The sequence below is a fragment of the Lissotriton helveticus genome, chromosome 1_1 (assembly GCF_964261635.1).
Source record: "Lissotriton helveticus chromosome 1_1, aLisHel1.1, whole genome shotgun sequence".
Taxonomy (NCBI): Eukaryota; Metazoa; Chordata; class Amphibia; order Caudata; family Salamandridae; genus Lissotriton; species Lissotriton helveticus.
The window spans coordinates 1,841,485,623-1,841,505,309 of NC_136057.1; positions in this window are offsets into that span (position 1 = coordinate 1,841,485,623).

Sequence of the window (19,687 nt, forward strand, 5' to 3'; positions counted from 1 at the left end):
CAAATAATAGAACAGCCGCCGGACAGGCCTCCTCTACCTGCCCGCCCGCCCAATAGTGATTGAGTGGACACGCAAACCGGAGGTCTGACAATATTGCTGTCGGCTTCTGACCGCCGGAGTGGACCTGTTGGGGGTCACCCGATGGTGGGCAATACTAGAGAACGGCTCTGAGACCCTATGTTGCCCAGAGTAGGTGGGAGACGATCCCCGGAGACGCACTGGGATCCTGAAAGCGAATACTCCCGGAAATAAGAGATACAGGCGGCCAGCAATGCGAGTACCAGAGGGACAGGTACGCAGCGGACGACTGTGACTCACCCCACGTCGCGCCCCTGACACCAAACGGGCCTCCGGCGCTAACCATGGTACGGAAAGGGATGAAAGCCGCGGAGGGCAAGGATGGGTCACTCACGGGACCCACTCTGGATGCGGACCCAGGGGGCTCTACACCGCTGACACTGACATCCACCCTTTCAGATGCCCAGCAAGGTGACAAACTAGATCTCATACTTAAAGAGATCAGGGAATCCAGGACTGTGATGGAGACACAGATGGGCACCCTCACCACTAACCTTTCCTTACTTAAAGCTGATCATGAGAAACTGGCGGATAAAGTCAAAGACCAGGGTCTGACGCTGACTGACCTTGCCCCGGCGGTGGCAGAACACACGGACTCCATCCAACTGATCCAACATCAGGTAAAATCCCTGATGGACCGCGTAGAGGATGCAGAAGGGCGCAACCGACGCAATAACATCCGCGTTAATGGCCTTCCGGAACGAAGTGAGGGGTCCCACGCGACGGAATTCATGGAAAAGTGGTTCCGAGATAAAGTCGCCTCCGAAGGACTGTCGCCCTTCTTATGCGTGGAGAGAGCTCATAGGATCCCTCCTGGCCAACCAAGACCGGGACAGCTACCGAGACCACTGATTGTCAAAATCCTAAATTACCGAGACAGGGACACCCTACTGAGTCAGGCCAGGATAAAATCGGTCATACAGTGGGAGAACAAACGGGTATCACTGTATCCAGATTACACCACCCAGGTGCAGAAACAGCGGTCCTCCTACTATGAGGTTAAAAAGAGACTCCAGAGGGCAAAACTCCGCTACGCCTTGTTATTCCCTGCGCGCCTGAAGGTGATCCACGACAACAAAACTCATTTTTTTGAAAGCCCAACCGACGTGGAGGAATGGATGGAAGTGATGGAGATTGATGAGCATCTGGACCCGACGCCAGGATCTTCGGACAACGGATCTCAAAGAAGCTCGGTCCGTGAAGAGAACGAGACTGGCACCCGACGCAAGGACCCGAAGCAGCGCAAACCTACTGCCCACCAGCAGAAGCAAGGCCAGGACGATGCTGTCGCAGCGGTGGGCTCCTTCAGAGAGGAACAAGAGACAATCAATACGGACACTGAAGACAGCACTATACACTCGGACTCGGACAATAGTATGGTGTTATTCCCGACTGTGACACCCAGAGCGGCGGACGAACTTATAGACAATGCCCGAGAATAATACCCTCTATGGACAAGCCTGAAGCTTAAGACACACCTGGTATCCTTTTCTGTATAAACTGGTGATGCAGTGGGGGGAATGGGGATATGCTCACAAGGTATATATCTGTGTTTGCTTTATTGCTGATAAGCACTGTGTGGCTTCAAATTGGGGAGGGACGACGCTTTTTCTGCATATGGTTCGGAGGGCGAGAACTGTACACCTCCCGTACTCCTAAGACATACGGCTGTAGACTTGTGTGTGTAGGGAAATGACCACCCTGCTTCCCCCCCCTCCCTTTTTACCCTATGTTTCCCCTCCCCCTCCATAAGACGTGGCTACCTGTAATGGACAGCTTCAAGAGAAATCTCCCGCCGGCCGCGTTGAGCCTGCGGCTTGACCAAGTACGGCTCTTTTGACAAGGCACATGCTTGGCCGACCCCCCACAAGCGTATGCACCGTAATTTGTTTAATTTTGTTTCAAAGTTTATGGTTTGGCACAGCAGAGTTCAGAGGCTGCGCCTCCAAAGTTGGGGTTTGGGATAGGGAGGGAATCGTCTCCTGGTTGACACTGAAGAATTACCTGATACAACATATAGGGACACTCACTACGACACCTACATGGGGATATGGCTGACGACAGAGGAAAGTTTAGGCTGGTTACCTGGAATGTGCGAGGGCTGGGGGCGGTCCAGAAGAGACACAGGGTACACGCGTTTTTGATTAGACAAAAGGCACACATAGTTTTCCTACAGGAATCACATTTAACGCAACCCGAGGCACTCCTACTACGAAAGAAATGGAGGGGAACTATATTCTCCACAACATACTCTGCCTTTTCTAGGGGAGCCACGATATGGATACGACACGGTACTCCGTTTGTGGAACTGGAGAGACGAACTGATGAGCATGGACGCTATATACTGGTGAGGGGCACCCTGGATGGGGAAGCGGTAGTCCTGGGCAGCATTTATGCCCCGAATTTCGATCAGGATAGATTCCTTGTCGCAGTGGGCCGGGCATTGGCGGACTGGGTAGATGTCCCCTGGTTGCTGGGTGGTGACTGGAACATGATACTGGATGTGGCCCTGGACAGATCACACCCCCCCTTCAAGCGACAGGGATACACAAACTATCTGCATCGTTTGGGACATGGCTCCAAGGGTGGGGATTGACTGATGCCTGGCGCACGCTACATCCAACACACAAAGAATACTCATGCTACTCTCCTGTGCACAACCTGCATACCCAACTGGACAGATTTGTGTGCTCTAACTCCATAATGACTAAATGTGTCACATCGGACTACCTTGCCAAAACATTTTCAGACCACTAACACTTGACTTGCACTGGGGAAAGGTACCCTCACCGGTCCCTACCTGGAGACTTAACCCCACACTTCTTGAAGACGGCCCGTTCCGGAAACACTTATCCAACACCTTGACTGATTACCTCAGTGAAAACTGGGACTCTGCATCCTCGAATTTGATAGTGTGGGATGCAATGAAGGCTGTAGTGAGAGGGGCTGCTATCGGCCGACTAGTGGGAGCTAGACAGGAAATCCACAATAAACTATGCAAAGTGGAGAATCGCCTGCGAGACCTTGAAACTGCGGTGGGGCAGGACCCTGGCCGTAAAGCTGACCTGCAGTTGGGTAACATTGAGCACGCTGAACTGCTGGAAACCCTAAGGGTAATGGACTATGGGACCTATCTGAAACGCCAACAGGCGGAGGCGGACAGATCCGGTGCCTTACTTGCTCGGCTGGTCCGAGAGACCCCAGAGAGCCCCACGATAACGAACATCCGAGATGCAACAGGCAACCAGGTACACACACAACTGGAAATTAACGCTGTGGTTAAAACTCACTTGGAGAAACTCTATGCTCCCCCATTGGTAGATGCCAGGGAAGAAATGATGGAATTCCTGGGAGAACTAACAATCCCAACCTTGACCCGGGAAGTCCAGGCGTCCCTAGCTGGACCCATAACGCAGCAGAAAATAAAAGTGGCGATCCACACACTTAATAGGGGCAAGACTCCGGGTATGGATGGATTACCAGGGGAGTTTTATCAAACATACTCTGACATACTGGTGCCTGTCCTAGAGAAAATTTATAAAACTGCTTACGAGGCTGGCCACCTGCCTGCCACGACCATGCAGGCTTTGGTAATTTCTATCCCGAAACCCGGTAGGGATACCCTAGACGTGAGTACTTACAGGCCCCTCTCTATGCTCTCCACGGAGTACAAGATCCTTAGTAAAGCTATTGCCCTGCGGATCCAACGCCATCTCCCTGCCCTGATCCATTCTGATCAGTGTGGCTTCCTCCCGGAGAGGAGCACCTCCCAAAACTCAAGACGACTCCAGGCCCTTATGACAACCACCACCCCCCAGGACTTACCACATGCCGGCTGTATAGCCCTGGACCTCCGACAAGCGTTCGACTCCCTAACATGGGACTTTATGTTCGAAGTCCTACACCGCTTTGGTTTTCCAGAGGCCCTCATAAAATGGATTTGATTGCTATATGCGGGCCCGACGGCCTGGGCACGCACGGGAAGGCATACTTCGGACAGTTATGGCGTCCATAGGGGCACCCACCAGGGTTGCCCGCTGTCGCCGCTACTGTTCGTGCTGACGCTGGAGCCCTTGGCAATTGCGCTCCGAACTAGAGCTACGGAAGAGGGCATACCAGTTGGAGACATCAACAACTTGGTCTCTATATATGCCGACGATATCCTGGTGTTCCTCCGGAATCTACGTGGGGACCACTCCCACCTGGCGACCATATTCGAACGCTTTGAGATCATATCTGGCTTGGCCATAAACCCGGGAAAATCTTTAGGTTTCTTCTTCCGGGAAGGACAGCAGCCCCCCCACATACAGTTCGGGGCCTGTGAGATCCAGGTGGCATCGACCACGTTTAAGTACCTCGGGATAAATGTATACCGGGACCCGGAGGATCAAATTGATGGTAAAATCCGTAAGGCAATCACTGGCCTCCAAGGTAGTATAAACTTCTGGACATCCCTACCCCTCTCAGTAATGGGACGAGTGGCGGTCTCGAAGATGGTCCTACTCCCCCGAATACTGTATTACTTTGTAAATCTACCGGTGCTACTCCCACAGCAAATTTTTACCACACTGAATACATTACTGATCAACCTTGTTTGGGGTTCGGGGAGAAGACGAATCAGCCTTAAAAAATTACAATTGAACACCAGACAGGGAGGCCTGGGCGTACCGGACCTACGGAGTTATTACTATGCAAGCCAGCTCCAATGGTTGGCACGGTGGGTAGCGGGCAGGGACCTACATGAGATCGCTTATACAACGGACAGGCTGGCAAGAGGGGATCTGCACTCCCTCCTTCTACCCAATGCCAGGATCCCCAGGGACTTCCACCCCCTCCTGCACGTGGCTCTGACCTGCTGGAGGAAGGCACTGACATACACGGCGGGGGCCACTCCCTATGCGGATAACATCCCCCTCCTGGGACTCCCGACGCCTCAAGGGGTCCTGACACAACGCAGACTGTGACCCTGAACGGAGGCCGGGGTGGACAGAGTGGGAGACCTGTTCGGTGATGACACAATACTGGATCATGCCTCATTTGTACAACTCACGGGAGCCCCGCCGCGCTTATACCTCTTACATGCCTCGGTGACACACTATATACGGCGCGCTTGGGCTCCGCAATGCACAAAACCGGTCCAACATGAATTAGTACACCTCGTGCATTATATGAGAACGGGAGGACACCTGGTGAGATGGTTATATGCAGGTATCCGGGAACATGTAACGTCGCCAATCGCCACACTTAGGGAGACCTGGACTGCAGACACAGGAGAACCCATAACAGACGGGGAATGGAAAATCATACTTGGGCATCATAGGAGAGTATCTAGGAATGTTAAGTTCCAATTCATACAAGCCATGATTTTCCATAGAGCCTACCTCACGCCCCAGAGACTCCACAAGATGTTCCCGGCCACTACACACTGTTGCCCAAGATGTCAAGAAGATGAGGCACACATCCTTCACATGCTATGGACATGCCCGAAGATACGAAATTACTGGGGGACGATCAAAAACACGTTACACTCCGTAACAACACTCCAGATCCCTGAGGGGGCATCACCCTGTCTGATAGGGAACAGGAAACAACCCAAAACATGTAAAGCACAACTGAAATTTATGGACCTGGCACTCTTGTTGGCACTCAGGGTACTCACCATGAGATGGAAATCGCCCAGGTCCCCGCAGGCAGAAACGTGGCGATCTGATTTGTTGAAATGGGGCAAAGCTGAATCTGCGGCGCTGCGGGGGAGGAGGAAAAGGGTCTACGTAAATACCCTATAGCACAAGAATGGGATTTAATGCTGATAGACATAGAAGAGATGGACCTGACCATTTCGCAAGACCCGGCGGAGTGACTACTCACACATAACGGGGGATGGCCAAGGCACACGAGCGCGACTACAAGGAACGAGGGGTAAGCCAGGCCTACGCACTACACTACTCTCTGGATAGATGGAAGCACCCAGACCCGTCGTGTAGAGTGTATGAAGGAGAATGACCAGGAGACGAGAGGAGGGAGGGCGGGGTGGGAAGAGAAGTTGGGGTTTAGCGAATTATGTAAGTCGTGGATAAGATGTTTCAAAGCTGTGACTGGAACACATCCAGAGAATTGTAAGACAGGAAACACATGATGTGGAAAGATATGATACAAAAGTTAGTGGTGAAGAAAATGGAAAAGACTGATATAAAGTATAATGATGTAATGTAATGTATAACACCTTGTTACAGTCACGAATAAAGAGTTTTAAAAAAAAAATACACTGTATATCACACACCTCTACTCTATCCCATTTTATTATTTAGACTTATCCTGCATTAGCATTAGTAAAATAGCTTGCTTTAATGTCAGATAAGCAGGTGCCATGCATGCAAGTCTTCAAGCTGACATGTTAATAGCTTCTGCTCATGCGCTAGAATTTCACTCCAAGCGTTACCTCATCATACTACGTAGATGTAATTGACGCATGCGCAAAACAGATTTCCCGTTTAAAGCAGTATTAGTCCTTCTTCAATGTTATTCTGAGTTAGTACGTCCATATGCAAACTTCGCTAACCCAAAAATGTTTGTGCAAATGCGTATTAGTTTTCAGGAAACTGAATAATTAACTTGTTAGTGGGTTAAACGAGCGGATTGCTCCAAGCAAGTCTCTTCTCTTCGAGACCTTGCTCCATCAATGTCATCTCAACCTGTGCTGTTAAACTCACAAACATCCACGCCTTTCTCTCTACAACTATTTTGGTCCTGATTAAGTGGGCAGAGAAAACAAAATGTGGTCCCTGTAATGTGATGCCTTTCAACGCTAATGCCCACTCAGGTTTGCATAATACTAAGCATGAGCAGGTGACAGCGTCCATTTTTCTGGCTCTAATATAGCCACCAATTACGACACTCAACTTTTTTGCACATGTGCTAGCTGCTCCTTTAAATGTAGATGTTTACAGTCCAATATAGCAGGCATAAAGGAAGGACTAAGCATACCATAGCCTGTTCTTTAAACAGGAATACGCACCTTGCAAGCCAAGCTGAGCTAAGGTTCTGAGATCGCGGCTCAGCGCATGCCTTTTTAAAAAACAAACAGTGACGCAGGAAACAAGCAATTTTAACTTGAAGCACCACTTCAGCCTTCACTTCAAAGTGACCTGAAAGTACGATACGACGATGGCAACAACGAGGCTGCAGCTCTTGTAAAATGGTGGGAGGGGTGAGGGATGGGACAAGAGCACTAGGGACAAGGAGGAGTGGGAAACAAGACTTCAACAAGCCCAATCACCTTTAAAAGAAAGCCCAAAACAAAATGAATATCCTACCAAAAACAAGCCCAACTGGCGGAGGGCATGAACAGTGCGAAAAGGCTAAATAAATACAATCAACGGAGTGGGAGGCAAGGCGCGGGAGGCAGCACAAGAACAACTGTGACATTAAGAGGAGGTGGGAGGGAGGAATCCTATATTTACATGTAAGCAGCTATGGCACTAATGCTGAACACAGGCAAACACTAACATACCAGGAAACCAAGAATAAAATAGTCCCCCAAAGAACACATGAAGAAGCTCAGCGGAATGAGACAGTACTTAATCCCTGCTGCATGGGAGTAACAGAAGGGAAAAAGGAAGGACAAAGAGGCCGGACTGACCACTAGCAAACAAGGATTTTTAAAGGTCACTGAAACAAACAAATCAAAAGCAGGGTGAGGGCTTTAAACCCACAAGAGAAGTCACAACAGGTCTCGAATTCTCAACCTAAAATGAAACCTCCAACACTCAAGTCAATAAAGAGAACTAGAGGATCTCTTGGGCTTGTCCACTTGATACAAAGAATACAACTAACTTGGTACAACAAACGTGCCAGAGAATTCTAACTTATTTGTTTTGTCCGTTTAAGCATACACCAGATGCTTTAATCCTGATAGAAAAATATGACATTCATCATTTTATTCAGACTACACCATGCTTCAAACCAACATACAGCTGGTACAAAGATATGAAACCATGCCCTGGACTGGAAAGCAAGAGCTACATATGCTCCAGTTGAGCCTGAAGCGCTGGTATTTACCGTATTCCCTATAAAACAATGTCTGTTGGTTAATAAGGAGGATTCTTTTTCTATAGTGACAAAGAAAGTGCATTTTCGAGTGATGGATACGCTTTGCAGCTCATCTGCTACTACAACTATAACTTATATCCATTCGTATAAGCTGTACTCTGATGAGCAAAGTAATAAATTGCTTCCAAAAATTAAGATATTTCATTAGAAATTCAGTTTAGGGTCACAGGGCTAGCTAATGTGAAGTTTTTCCTTCTTGCTGACACATCTGCCAATATGAAGCTCCCTAATGATCAGCGGCGGCTCCTCCGCTTGTTGTGAATCTATCTAGGACCCTAATTAGATATCCCCGATTAATGCCCTTATGCGGTTATAACAAAACATACCCTTATAAAGGCATAAGAATCATGTCCATATTCAGGCATAGCCCATGCAGTCCAAATACGGCAAGGCTACTCCCATAGACTCCTAGAAAGCACAACGTGTTCTTTAAACAAACCAAGCCTCCAGCAGCCCGGGAATTCCCCCTGCTTTTGTTTTGATTTGCACAAGAACTCCTGGAGTCCAGAAAGAACTGTTAGTTCTTAGTGACGTCGTATGTCCAACCTTACGTCAAACACGGCACCTTTCGCGTATAAATATACCAACGTTGCCTTAAGCAAACACACGGTGGTTTGGAGCAGAGCGGCTATCTACTTGCCCGAAGCCCAGCTGATGCGAGAGCCGAAGGAAGCCGACCCTCCCTTGACGCACTGAGAGAGACGCTGTCTTTTCTCTTGCCAAGAAATCCAGCTCCGGTGTTTCCAGTCACCCTTGCGGGTTGCTGGGAGATCGAGTCCTGAGAGAGAGATACAAGACCTCCTACATTCAATAACCAAGGTACGGAGCTGACTAAACCCTTGAGAGTATTCTTGATTCAGATTCTTGGCAAAAAAAAACAACTTAACTTAAACTGCAACTTACTTACTCCTTCCCACGTATTAGGCTTAGGTCAGGTACACCGGGGTAGGCGTATATTAGAAGCACCAGTTGAGTACGTTAGTCAATGTTTTTATGTATGTATATATTTTATCCATTTTAAAGTATCATATGGCTAAGAAACCATATCAATGCTTTTACAGTATTATTTCATAATACTCCTTTTACTGTACGCACTTTACTTCATGATAAGTATTGTAACTGTGGCAATTCATTTCTCTTGCATTAGAAAGAAGACTGCTCAATAAATAACACCTTTTATTGAAAACGCCCGTCTCTCTATTTCTCTGCACTCTGGTGAGGCTAAGCATGCACGATTGGCTGAGTGAGATAGTTGTCTATTGTTTTCACACGACTCTAGAGATATACCCTTTATTCTGAGGGAGCAAAGTTGTCATGTTTATGCGGTTGTCAGAAGCTAATCCCTTCTTGTCTAAATCAGGAGAGTTAACTCTTTCCTGAACATTCGAGAAAGTTTCTAGTGACCTCTGAGCTAGCTGGCAAAACTAATTAAGTCTAATGTAGTCAGTAGAGAACTAGATGACCTCAGTCCTACGTCCACACTGCTGTTTATATTATTCCAATGAGCAGAGCCTATTGGGAATATAGGAACTACACTACATGGCGCCCAACGTTTGGTAAGGCGATAATCTAACGCAAGACGCTAGAGTAACTCAGTCGGGCTTTTCACATAGACCCTTTTTCCCGTAAATACTCCAATAGACATCTGGAGTGGGTAAAACGTAAATATCTGCGGAACTTAGTAGGAAGAGATTCCTATGTATTAGTTTTTGGTTTAGTCAATGTTGAAGGATACAGTGTTCCAAAATATTGTGCACCTAATCTTTGTTTCCCTTGAAACTTGATCTGCAACAAAAAACTTTCTGTTAGTAAAAATGACGGAAAGTGAAGACGAAAGGGAGGAAGCTAGATTAGCAGCTCAATTCCTAGCGGATGACACAAGTCTCCAAGAAAATGACCCGAATGCCATATTCATTCCGGTAAATGTAAGAAAAACTGTAACTAAAAAACTTATAGAAAATGGAGTATCATCACGAGGTGGTACAGTCATATTCGTGGTAGAGGCACATGAATATCGGCAGACAGAGGTATTCTATTCATGGATACATTTTCCAGCAGCACACGCTGTGACACACGAATTCCACTATTACAAAATAGAGGAACCTCCGGATGAATACGCTCCTTTCGAGGACGTCGAAATCCCACTAACTTACCAAGAGCACCTGCTCTGGTTTAATGGCGCCCTAAAACATCAAAATCACATCACCAGGCTCGGTCCACTAGGTAGACCAGGAGCTACGTGGCCGGTTCTAGCCAGCTACACACCACATCCCGACATTGAAAAAATGTCAGACCGAGAACTTTTAGCTCAACTAAAACTGTTAATTAAAATACACAGACAATTGGTCCAATATGTCATGCGGACTTCAACAATCCAACCGGCAATAAAAATTCCAGAGACCACCCCTCACCAGGGGAACACAAATAAAATCACACCACAGAATATACAATCAGCCATTGGCAAAATTCCCACAAAATGGGAACAGATTCCATTCTGGTTAGCTCAAAAAATCACTTAGATAGAGGCGGTATTTCCTGATACTACACCTCAGGAGAAACACACAATTCTGACTATCTGTCTTCCAATGGGGATGGCACCACAAGTGGAGGACTGTGACACTTGGGGCACAGTCTTTGCTTCAATTTATACAAAAACACATGGTGTTCCGTCTATGGCGGTTATACCAGACGTACTAAGACAGATTCAAAATGAATACGGTCCAGAACCTGTTTTAACTCTAGGTATGAAATTACTGGAAGACTTCAAGCAGGTCTCGGCTATATTTTTAGCCAACATAAAAGGAGAAGCAGCATCTGTGGCGATCCGCCAGAAATTGAAAGAAACAGATATAGCAGAACAACCTTTTGAACTTGCCAGAATCATAGAAAAATCCTATGAAGAACTAGGTAGAGATAGTTTGGGTGGGAAACCAGTAAAACCCCAACTACTTGAAAATCCTGAAAAAACATTTATTAAAAATAATCTCAACACTCCAAAAAAGAGTTGGGAGGGTAATAAACAATCCACTCCCAGAGAAAAACGGTTTCAGTCCAGAGGAAGATCTCCTCAACGGAGAAATAGATCTCCAGAACAAGGAGGCAAGTCTCTCCAGAGGGAGCCCTCTGAGAAAAGATACAACCTAAAGATAGGGATAAATTAAGAAAACCTGACAGATATCAAGATATTGATACACGTCCCTCTCGATCTTTTCAGACTTCCTCACAGAAATCGGAAAGAAGAGGACGGTCAGAACACAAAGAAGAGCACGTCAAGTCCAACGACAAGGAACTTGCTCATCAAAGTAAAAAATTACAATTTCCAAAGAAAAAGGTAGCTAGTATTAAAATAAAACATGCCGAGGATACTGAGGACACAACTGAAAAACGGAGAGTGGGCCCAGACAATGGTAGACAGCGCAGCAGAAGTAACCATAGCTCGCAAGATCCTGATGAATCTTCTGGAGACAGTGGACACGAATGAATACATTCAAGTGGAAACTGCAGACACCACAGTTAGCAAACCCCATAAATTATATGAAATAACATTGCGTATAGAGGGGGACAAGACTAGGAAAGTAAGGGGTCTTTTTTGGGATAACTTTTCGAAAGGCTATGACATCCTGTTAGCTGTGAAAGACTGACCACCATAGTTTGTCAGGGAGTGCCCTCATGGCGAAGAAATGATTATGCCTGCCTTCTCAAATCACATTCCAATTCATAAAAAATACACATTTGCAAGAAAATGGGCAGTGGCCCAAGCCCCTGCATTATATAAAAATCATGTAGGATGGGATGAGGATTCCCCTCACCATAAAATCCAGTTAAAAAATCAACCCACTGCACAAAGGCAGTATCCTGTTAAGCAGGAAGCTAAAAAACGAGTCAGGGAGATCTTAGATCAACTTGAATATCAGGGGGTGATTGAAACATGCACCTCACAAATGAACAATCCTTTGTTTCCTGTCTCCAAGCCAGACAATTCATATCGTCTAGTTTTGGACTACAGACACCTAAACTGCTGCAAAACATTTGCAGTACAAAACTCACACAGTGCAGCACTAATGAATAACATCGTGCGCAAAAAATATAAAACAACATTAGATATCTCAAATGGTTTCTTTTGTCAAAACATTGCACCTGAAAGCAGGTATTTGACCGCTTTCTCAACAATGGAGTCGCATAAAACAATTCTGTCGACTCCCACAGGGATTCAAGAATAGCCCAGGATTATTCTCAGCAAGGGTAACAGAGTTACTACAAATGCATGATGATGAGGCATTATCATATGTCGATGACATCTATCTTACAGACGACGACCTGGAGACTCACTTAAAAAGAGTGAACACCATAATACTTGGGTTCGCAGCTGAAGGGTATAAATTCAACTTTAAGAAGTCACGAATTGCCCATCTAACTGTCCTGTTTTTAGGATATGAATTATCAAGTGAAGGCAAAAGCCTAGCAGACAATTTCTTAGAGAAATGTGCTGTACTCCAAGCTCCAAAAACGCTGAAAGAACTTACAATCAATTTCGGAAGAACATACATTCTAAATTATGCAGAGAGGGTTAAACCTCTCTATGAATGAATAAAACCTGATTTCAAACCAATTAATTGGACTCGGAAACACACAGAAAATTTTAAGATCATTACAAACAGACATGTTAACTAAAACAAAATTGCAAACACGCGAAAACATACGCAACCTTGTAATCCGAGTCATCCCTGGAAGATGCGGATTCACGTACCTGACCTCTAATGAGGGAGAAACTGTACCAATAGCTTACAAATCACATTTGTACACACAAGCTGAAATAAAATTCAGTTCAACTGAAAAAATTCAAACTGCGGTTCAAACTGCTGTAGCAAAAGAAAGAGCCCTAGTCCAAGGGAGAAACATATCTGTTTTGACAGCAGAATCATCCCTTGAGGCATTGACAAGCCCACGCAATCTAAATGCTGTGGCATTAGATCCAAAATGGATACAATGGGAAAATTCTCTTGCTACAGAAGACGTGAAATACGCTTTTGATCCGAAAATTAAAAAACTAGAAGATCTAGAATACGAACAAGAATATCCTCTGCCAATCGAAATTCTCCCTCTCGAACAATACACCTGTGTGATTTACACAGACAGATTTGCACAACACTACGTTGTGGGAAAACAAACTTACAATGCAGCGTGCGCGATTGTTAAAGGTCGCTGGCGCTTAGGTAGATTCAGACCGTTAATCACAAAAACTGAATCACTCAGAAACTGTACAGCTCAGCGAGCTGAAATAAGATCTTTAAAGATGGCGCTTGAAAATGCCGATCGCGAATTCCCCACACTAATAGTGTGTGATTCGCATTACTGCGTCAAGTCTTACAATAATGACATGCAGAACTGGATTCAAAACGGTTACAAAGATGACACAGGTGCCACAATTAAGTATAACAAACTTTGGGAAAAAGTAGTTCTTTTGCAGAAAGAACTACAATAGACTCACGTGATACATACACTGAGTCATCAACGTGATGGTGTTCACGTTGCAGGGAATTCATTGGCTCACAGAGCCACAGCGGCAGCGGTTCAACCAGCTTCCGTAGCCACAAAAAAGCGTTCTAAAAAACACATAGACGGAGAAACCATGCTGGCAGTAAAAGCCTCATTAAAAGGCGACTATGCAGCATTACCTCTCGGCTATCCACTCAATAATACATACATAATTGATGCAAACTCCGTTCCTTTTGCTCAAGTCCCTGGAGTGGGGGATAGAGTAATTCCAAACACTAACCGGAGGGCTTACTTGATTCAAGAAGCACACATGGGACAGGGTCTAAGGCACCAAGAAATCGTGAAATCTCTAAAAGAATTGCAATCAGAATACTGGTGGCCGGAGATGAGCCTGCAAAATTACAAATTTGCAATGGATTGTCCAGACTGCAACCGAGATCGCAGTCGTGAACCGTACCAGACTACTGCCAGGACACCGCTATTAGAAAGCATCAGGCTATCTATACGCAGAAATCCAGCCGGAGAAATGCGTTCCCATAATTAATAAGACTAGATTCACTGAAAATGTAGGCCCCAGCGCTCGGCTGACGCCAGAACTGTTATAAAAGATTTGCGTGTCTTTATCGGCACATACGCAATTGGCATGCTACATTCTGACCAGGGTCCTGCATTTAGCTCTCGAGCTTACAAAGAGGCCATGACAGGCGGTACTCTTCTCTCTTCCATCCTGAGGGAAATGTGTTAGTGGAAAGAAAAAACGTGACATAAAGCAATCTATAACGGCGAGGGTATTAGGTTCAGGTGGTGGGTGGGTCAAACATTTAACAAGTGTCCAACGTAGTCTTAACAATCTGCCAAGAATTTCTCTAAAAGGTATCACTCCATACGAACTACTGTTCGGTACTAGAATGCACATCCAGGACTTAGATTGTCAGTCAGTGGTAGAAGAAAAAGCCTTTGATATCAAAGATCGTTTGGCTGTTTTACAGGACTTAAATGAAACAAGAAGAAGTCTGAGTAATACAAAGTTAAAGCCAACAGCCACTGAAGAGAAACCACCTGTCCCAGCAAGACCTGTCTGGATTCCAAAGATTGGGGGATCTAGTCAGAGAAAAGATCGCGGTGAAGAAGGAATTTGGGCCTTCTTACAGAAAAGCAGTACCTGTCTTAGCTGTCAGCGGAACAGGATCAGTAGTACTACCGCCCCTTGCTGGTAAAAAGGAGAACAGAGTTGTATCCATCGACCTGGTAAAACCACAATCATGTGGCCAATAATAAGTAGTAGGCCCAGTGGACTCCCAAGAAATAGCAGACGACCAAATCTTGCTACAATCCAAGAGGTTCAAACTGAGAGACTAATCACATTTGATAAACCTGCAGTGAATAAAAAAGGACTATGCAACAAAGCCATGGAACTTGTGCCTCTTGAAACCCAAATTGCAACAGTTCGTCAAGATACACCAGTCTACAACGATGTAGCCTCAGACTATGCTAATGAAACAAAGAAAAATACAAAGACTAATGAAAATCCGGAAGCAATTCCAACAATTTACAGAACTGCATCTGGCTACTTCATCAATTTCGATGACTTTTCTGATGATCCAAGTGAGCATGAAGAAACACCAGCAACAAAAGCTTTCAAAGAAAAAATGACTGAACTAATTCATCAACTCAAAGAAACATATCTGATTTCACCATGGATTGAATTTTGGATTGTGTTAGGTGTACTTTTCCTCCTACTTTGGCTCATCATGGTTCTATGTTTGGGAAAATTCATTGAAGGAAAATATAGTACAATGGACACAGCAAGTCAGAACATCAACTTGATCCTAAAGCCTCACACATCCTCACATATTGAAAAAAGAGAACTGTCATCAGTGAACATCACAGCCAATCCAATACCCGGTGGGGTAGCATGGGACAGAACGGATTATGAAATCTATGGCCCGATTGAGCTCTTGAAATATCCACATCAATTTAAGGTTTCCTTAAGTGACTTTGTGACACCAAGTACTTTCTCTGGTGATTGGGACTTTGAAAATATTAATAATATGATGTCAGATTTAGTAATATCAGCAAAATTTACAGAACATGATTATTTACAGGGTTCATCGAACTATGAAGAAATGTACTGTTTTAACCACTATGGTGACCACTATTTGCATAAATCTGCTCAACCTTGAAATGTTTTAAATTATAATCAATGGGAACATTGTCCAACACCGCCAAAAGGTAGTTCGAAAACATTTTATGAGAAATTCACATACTTCTCAGGATTTAACAACAGTGATCCAGAAACGTTTTATTTTAAAATGTTAAATAAGACAGGAATGAAAATAATGTTGACAAATACTAAATTGATTTACTCTGAAAATATTTATGGTAAAATGTCTACATTTGGTTTTGAATTTTGGAAAAACAACATTGAAACAAAAACCATCTGGGGTTCAAAGGACTGACAGGTACAAGGTCTAGAAGCATTATTTAGAGCCTGCATGATCCCAGAACAGATAATATTCCTGAATAACACCATTCAACAGACAACCTGTCTTGGTTTAGCCAAGATAAAAGACTTAAACAAACCGTCTATTCCAAAGCCCATACCTGATAGTAATAGCACTACAGATGTGGAGATAGACGTATCCCATATTTTACACCAAAAGAGAACAAATCCTGATTGGAAAAAATGGTTGATCTGGCCCACAGACACAAATAACAATCAAGATAGATTCCTGAACAAAACACAGGGGTTCAAACAGAACAGGCCAGACCCAAGATATTCCCAGAGACAACATCCAGGGATAGTTACAACATATAGTGTAGGAAAACTCTGCCTTGAGTGGCTACAGAAATCCACACTGCCAAAAAATTAAGAAACACTTGACTTTACTTAAAGAAGGTGCTGTCTTGCGAGATTTCATACTGGGACCTCGCGAACAGCGTCAAAAACGTTTCATATACGCATGTATATACGCTGCTTACAACAAAGCTTGGAAAGTAACACAAATTGAAACAGCAGAAAAAATACGAGAAATTGATCGTATAAATTTGGAAAAATCACTTTCTGTAGTGGACAATGGGTTAACGACTCTGTCCTCCAGAATGTATTCACTGGACAGCATTTTATCATCTGCTATTGATATAATAGAGCAGGACTTACTAATGTTACAACATGGTCAGTCCCAATTACGTTCTATTGTACAGCTAGGCTGGACGTTGCAAAACCTGCGTTCAGGCTACGTGCCATGGCGTCTAATCAACATAACGTCATTATTTTCTATCTTTAACCTTACTGATAAACAAATCAGTTTGGCACAAAAAGGAGCAGACTATACGATTCTGAGCATTGAAAAACTTGAGAGATTACCATTGACAATGTCAGAGAGACCTGTCATTGACAATGCCAGAGAGACCTGTAATACACGGAACAATTACAATTCCGATAACAACTTTCCAGTTTAAGTATTGCCAAAAATATATACCTTATAGAAAGGGTGAGCAACCCAATATACCCTTGCAGGCTTGGGCAAATGATATTTTTGAAAAAAGGGGCCAGCAAGGGATTTCGTTTAAAATTCACAATATCAGCACAAAAGGACTCAGATTAGATAGAGTACCTCACTACCATCGGTTAGTGGCTGAATGTAATTACTCTAATACAGATCAAAAATGTTACCACACTAACATAATGATATGAAGAAATGCAAAAACCAGGTAGTAGTTTCAAAAGATTATTATTTTCTTTGGAAAGAATAAATTCAGTCAATAAAAACAGGGTACAGTAAAATGCATTTGAGATATAGAAGGAGTAACGTGTGTGCTCCAAACTAAAATCACAAAACAAGTCTAAACTGCTAGTAAATGATAATACAATGATTTCAAATCAATACAAGGAAATCAATGATGACAGATAAGCAGTTTTCGAATTGAAGTGCTGTTGCCACGGAGGACGTTATTCCGTTGTTTCGCTCTGCATCTAAAAGTTGTGAACTTTGACCAACTGACAATCAAGCCAAACCTTCATATATCTTCGACCTTGCTGTGTCACAGATATCTAAAACCAAGCAATACAGTTGTTTCTAACCTTTGACCTGTAAATTGGCAAAGCTGCCTTGCTGCCTCGATTAACTTCACCAAGCATCACTGACCATCTGTGGAGGTCTATGTTGTGTTATCCTAATCCATTTCTCCCCAGGGTCATCAACTACAAATGCACAAAGTTCTTGTCCTGATGATGGTCTTATGAATCAACTTTCCAAAAAGACCGAAACGTCGACTACTAAGTCTAATCCTGCTCACTACTTATCAGTCATCATTGATTTCCTTGTATTGATTTGAAATCATTGTATTATCATTTACTAGCAGTTTAGACTTGTTTTGTGATTTTAGTTTGGAGCACACACGTTACTCCTTCTATATCTCAAATGCATTTTACTGTACCCTGTTTTTATTGACTGAATTTATTCTTTCCAAAGAAAATAATAATCTTTTGAAACTACTACCTGGTTTTTGCATTTCTTCATATCATTATGTTAGTGTGGTAACATTTTTGATCTGTATTAGAGTAATTACATTCAGCCACTAACCGATGGTAGGGAGGTACTCTATCTAATCTGAGTCCTTTTGTGCTGATATTGTGAATTTTAAACGAAATCCCTTGCTGGCCCCTTTTTTCAAAAATATATACCAGCAGGCCTGTATGAAAGGTTGGGTAAAGGATACATCAAGTCAACATGGAAATTACCTTATACACATAAATGTTATAGTGAAGGGAAAAAAGAGGTATTCCTTAGTGGTAACAATTGTAAAAAATCACTAAGCGGTACACTTCTGTGCCAAGGTATTAACTTGCATGGAGCCTGCGAAGGGTCTTCAAATAACCTTTCATGTCACCTGCACGGCACTCCTGCAACACAGATAGAGCCATTTTTCACACAACTTTCCAACGGTAGTTATGTTCTAATAAGTGACCACAGCTGTTGTGGCATGGTGTCAGGAAAAGCCTATCTCGTGAGCGTTAGTTCCATGGTCACTTGCTGTATGCAAGTATTGTATCCAAACAGCAATCCAGACATGGAGGCTGCAATATGGCCTTCTTTGAATATCTCTTCTATTCGAATTGATACTTTAAGCAGAATGAAGTCTATTCTTTTACAGACAACTGTGCCTTTAACCTCGTCCAAAGAGACGTATGATCTGCAAGTTGCAAGGACAGCAGCAGAGATACATTCCCTATTATCAACAAATTGCCCCGTACATTTCGTAGAAATGTTAGGTCAAATTTTAAACATGTCTGATACCAGTGGCATCGCACATGTATTTAAGACAATTTTTTCGGGACTGTTAGCACCCTTTGAAACAGTTCTGGGCATTTTCCCGAATTTTGTGCATTCTATATTCGGCGGCCTGCCTCTTCTGTTGGGACCCGTAGCAGAAATTTTATTTTTGATCCTTCTGCTCCGATATGGCAAGCCAAGCCACAGACAAAACTCCAGCTACAATGGAAGAAATGATCCTAGCAATACGCTACCGGGACCGAATCACTAAAGTCCTCGGATTGGCAAAGCTGAGAGATCTGAATACAACCTGGTTTCTTTCATTCAGACCAATCTGGCAAGATTGCATCTTACCTGTGCTTCGATGTCTGCTATGTGGAGAAGAATGCGTGTTGGACGTCTGTCTTACACTACCATCAACAGTACCAATGGATATCGATACTTTGCTCGGTCCGGTAACGACTCATGCAACGTGTTATCCCCAGCGGCTACCTATTCTGATGACGGCATTCGTTGGGACTTCACCATTACGATTAGGTGGCGGTGGAGTACGAGATGAAAGCAGCACCACACAGGTACAACCTTCTGTGAGCATTGCTGATCCAGACATCGATGATAGCAATAATTCTCACATCTACAGAATTTCAGCTTTTTCGAATTTGGTTGAACTGTCACCTACTGTTGTAGACCAATTTTTCGCAAGCCTGTCTGATATGATGTTCTCTCCT